Below are 5341 nucleotides of genomic sequence, written 5' to 3'. Positions count from 1 at the left end.
AATGGTGAATGGCCTGCTCTTTACGCAAATTAATGTATCAAAATGAAAAGTATATAGGTGCAGCAGCAGTCATATCATTAACTGTCAGCATGAATAAAGAAAGTCTTAGCAGCTGTTTTAAAAAGAGATGTGCCAGTCTCAGAGGGACACTGATCACAAAGTCATTTGTTGGTTATTTTCTAAAATCCACAAAGTATAACTGGAATAATCTAGTTTAATTTCCTGCATAAATGTGGACAAGAGGTGTGCCTAAATTATTTCTGTTTGAAACCCAATGTGTTTAGTGATACATCAAAGGACTTGACCACTTCATTCATTTAAAATGAAATTCAGCACAAGAAAAGACTGTGCTATGAATTGACAATAACAGATGTATCACTAAGATTTACTTTAGGTCTGCCCAGCTTTTCAGAGATTCATTTTAGTCTGTGTGCTACAATTCTTAGGAAAAAAAAGCAATCAGATTACATTTAAAATTTCTAGTAAAGAAGAATTCTATGCTCCTCACTGTGATTCCCTTTTTCCAGTGACATCTTGGGACACACAAACTCATTTTAAGGAATACCACTGGCTTTACGTTTGTTTTTTCCTTATCAGTTAATGTATTCAGTAGTATTAAAAAAAAGCATGGTCTAGGATTCAAAGGCTGAGTTTAAACTATTTGTTAATCCAATACAGAGATGATTTTAGGAAGGTCACTTTATTATATTTTAGACTGAAACTCCTGACTTATACAATAGGATGTCTAAATGTTTTTGAAGCCTAAACTGATCTCCTTGTACCCATGAATCTTGGTTTGTACAAGTTTTGAAAAATGAATGATGGGATCCATGTAGGCAATTGCAGCAGTTTTGTTTGTTTGGGGTTTTTTTTGTCTATTATTTTGGTCTGAAATTCTTGTGCAGCCTACCAAAGGAATATTCTCAGCTATAAACTCGTATATGATTGTTTTGGTTTTTTTTTTTCATCTGACTGCAAATAAATTGGTTCCATTTAAAAGTTACTTCATTTTCCAAACACGCATGCATTCTTCATGCTAAAGGTTGTATCCATCACTGTACCTTTGTGCAACACGGTTATGCCCACAGAGATCTCTAATATGATAATGTATTAGTGCATTAGATAAAATTCACTAATGCACATTCACATTCATTACTGGAATGAGTAACAATTTCTTTTGGTGAGACAAGTGCATAGGAAGGCTGTGCTTCTGTGACTCTATGAAGCTGTTTTTCTAATGAAGGCAAAGACAAAGAAACTGAAATAAAGTTTGGTTTGATTTTTTTTTTCACTTATTCTGATTTGTCTTATAAGTCTATTGAGAATCCACTTGTGTTCTATATGAATGCACTTTGTCTTTGAAATGCATGTCTCTGAAACGTTGCAAAATCAAATCCAGGTACCCAGAAGACTGGGAACTGTGTCCAATGTTAGACATACTAGATGTGGTTTCATTTGGCCAGATTTCTTTTGAAATACAGCCACCACCGTCACCATTCATCCCCTTTTCATAATGTAATCTATTGAAAAATATGTATAATAGGAGACACATTTACGGAAGAATTTAGCTTTCATATCCCTGAATTCTTGACTGTGAGAGAATTACTAGACAGTTCTCAACAGTGGATACATCTAAGCATCCAAGGATATCTGGTCAACTGGCCACTATTTTCATTAGAGGGAGATAGTTTCTCATGTCCCAGGATTGTTATTTTATAGATAAATTTGCTATAAATTCACAATAAGACCTCTTTTATCAAGATGCACTCTCCTTTTTCTTAGATTTTAAGATTCATATCTCTCTATATTCCATATGTAAAATGAATATGGAGAATAATGCCTTGACGTGAACCTTCCTATCATTTCCCCTACATTCTCCTTAAATAATCTACTTATAAAATGTTAAGTGGTAAATTTTTTCCCCAGTATCTTTTTTGTAAGGTAATCTTAAGATTAAAGACAATTATTCAATTTCAATAGAACAAATAGCAGCCTGCAATCATTTTCTTGTTTATTATTACTATTATTTTAATTATTTAAAGTCAGGATGTTCAGGGCAGGTTTATCAGGTTTTATCATGGCAAAACCACTCAACAGTACCTCGGAGCTAAGCGCAAGCTTTCTGAAGAAACTAAAAGGTTTGGACATGCTTGAACGTGCTCTGAATTCTAAAGTGTACTCCCACGGGGTGCATGGTGCTTATATTACAAGTTTCTTCTTCCTTATTTCGTAAGGCATTATTTCTCTACTTTATTTATTTGTATTGTAGTAGTGTCTAACAGCCCTGCTCCTCTTGGCTGGAATTATGTAACAGGGATTTTGTTTTGCTTTATTTTCCTCCAGTATCCTAATACAGCTGCTGAGATTTCAGACAAGATTTCACAAGTTTTATGGGTTTCAAGAGAGACACATTAAGCTTGCCTTGAGCTTTTGAGATGAAAGTTGATGTATGAGTTCAAAGTAAGATCCTATTCACTATAATGCAAATGAGAGCTGAAGGAAACAAATATGTAGCTAAAAGGTTGAAAGCAGGAAATCTGAAGGACCTTTCATGGTTGATTGTTGAAATTTTAGGAGCACGTTTCTCCTTACAGACTAGCGAGTCGAAGAAAGAAGACAACTGAAGCAAGAACAGAAATTGTACTGTGTCTCACATGCAAACTGTTGGGATATTTCTTGTTGAATAACGTAAGACACCTATAATTAAACTGAAATGAGATCTCTTGATCAGCTAAGATTCTATTTATTTTGTAATATAGGTATTTAATTGCTTTCAAGAGATAATCAAGTTGTGGGGGTTTTGTGGGGTTTTTTTTAATACCAAGCAATAAAATGTATTATTAACATTTTTTCTATAAAAAAAAAAAGTGATGTTTGCAGGTTTAAATGGAATTATGTGAAGAAACAGAAGAAAAAAATCCAAAAAACAACCCCCCCCAAAAAAAGAGCTTGAGAATATTTATGAAAATTGAAGTATGGAATAATGGAATTATAGAATAGTTTAGGTTGGAAGAGACTTTTAAAGATCATCCAGTCCAGCCCAAGCTCCCCTTGCCATTGATAGGGGCATCTTTTACTAGATCTCTCATTATAAAAAAAAAATGCTTTTAAATTAAATGACTGACTGCAAAACTCCAAGCAGAAACAAACCTGGAAAAAATCAACAGTGGCAACAGAATTGAATGAAGGAGAGGGGTACCTGTTTGGTGGGGGTTTTTGTTTGTTTAAATTAGGTAGGTTTTTAACTATTTGATTTATAACTGATCATAACTCCTCTTTTGATTCTCATTTTTTGTTTTGGAGCAAACATCCTATATGTTTCCAGTTTCTGTGTTTCTTCATGGAATGGTGTCAGAGAGCATGATCTGGTTTCCTTTTGGCTGAAATATATATAATAATATAATATATATAATGCACTTCAACTCCATTTTCAATATACAGAACAAACCTAGATACCACAGAAACAAAAACTGTGGAAAAATACATGGTGTGTGATGTCAGGACCCCTCAGTGAACTGTTATATTTTACAGATCTTATCTTTCCAGTCTTAACATCTTGGTGGTAGTAGGCATAGTCAATACAACAGGTATACCAGTGCTTATGTGTGTTCTTCCGTGTATATGCCTGTTCATAAAGTATTTAAACTGTACATAGGGTAGTAAGAAGAACATGTCACCTGTAACAGGGATCATGTGACAAGCTTTGAGCCTAAGATGGAAGCAAGGAAACTGTGTCTCCAGTTGTTAGACAATTGATAACTCTGTATAAGGCACAATTAGGGGAAACATATCCTCATGCAGAACTTCAAATAAAGAATTATTGGATCATATTGATTTTTTCTCACATCTTTTACTTATCTGTGGTCATCTAAACACTTAAATGGTCTTTGGGATATAATTGTTCTATTGCCTTCTGTTAGTGTAAAAAATGTAATAAGGAAAGAGAACCAGACAATCTACCTACTTATTTTGGGGAGGGGGAAAAAAAATAAAATCTCACTCTTTATTTTATGTTCCAGTCTGAACATGGTTGCTTTTCTAAAAGGCACAGTGAAGAAGGCTTGAAAGCAGGAAGTTTAACAACAGTCAAAAAGAAGAATGAACAACAGCATATTCAGAGCATATATTCCCATCTTTCTTCTCCTCATTAAGTCTCAACTGCTTTTTTTCTGGGAAACATGTAAAGTGGCAGTCTGAAGTTTGAAGAGAGCCTTTCAGCTGACGCTAGCCTAAATCACTCCCTGTTCTAGAGGTGTGTTTCTGGCTTAAGTAAATTCTTCCACTGAAGTTGTCTAGTCAATACCAAATAGGACTCCAGTATCTAAATTTCCTCTTCAAATTTACATACTTCTATCTTGGATGTTGTTTCCCATGTTACAAATTGCTAGTGTATGAAAACCACTGGCAGAAGAGCAGACTATGTAGTCACTGTACATTTCATTAAGGTGCACTCATAGTGGAAGCTAACACTTTCTACTATTAAATCTTAAGATTAGCAAAAACATTTTTAATACAATAGCAAAAACCACTCACTTTCTGACTCTGAAGTTATCACTTCTGATATATCTCCAGCCATTAGAAGTTCTCTGCTGCTAAAATCTAATGCAAGACAGGCAGGTTGAAGAGCAGAGAAAATATCCTGAATTAATTGACTACTGTTTTGTCTCCAGTGAAGAATGATGAGGAAATAGAAAAGGCAAACCTTTATATAAATTGAGTTCTTTTCCTCGTTAAGAATTACCAGATGGAGGAGAGTTGTAGATCTGAAGATTTAGCCAAATATAATTTTTTATTATTTGTTATAGAGAGTGTTGGGGGTTTTTTTTAATATTCTTTAAATATCTGTCTGGTAACTCTGGAATCAGACTACTATTTAAGTTTGAAAACTAAATAGGCCCAGTGTATAATTTTGGTGTCTAGAAATGAACTTCCATAAAGTTCTAAGGTATACCCAGGTCAAAGTATTCTTAAAGCAATTACAACTTCTGTTATCCAGATGGGTATCATATCACAGAGTTACAATATACATCACTCCACTATAAGCTTTTTCAGCCTTTGCCCATAATTGCTGCTGTCTTTTGACATTTTGAAACATGTTTTCAGGGATTACAGCACACCAAAAGTATTTAGCATGCTATGGCAATAGTGTCACCCCTACTTCCAACCTGAACATCTAGGACTATCCATTTAATACCAAAAAGATATTAAACTGTACCAGCAGATAACCTAGAAAGAAAAGAAAAAAAACAAACAAAAAAAAAAAGTCCTGGTAATGTCTGAGAATTTCTTGTGAATCTATGTCTTGTTCTAAAACTCTGTAAGAAAAGTGACTATGCTTTGC

The sequence above is a fragment of the Egretta garzetta genome, unplaced genomic scaffold (genome assembly GCF_000687185.1).
Source record: "Egretta garzetta isolate BGI_Z169 unplaced genomic scaffold, ASM68718v1 scaffold68, whole genome shotgun sequence".
In the NCBI taxonomy this organism is placed as follows: Eukaryota; Metazoa; Chordata; class Aves; order Pelecaniformes; family Ardeidae; genus Egretta; species Egretta garzetta.
Note: the sequence above shows the minus strand (reverse complement) of the source record.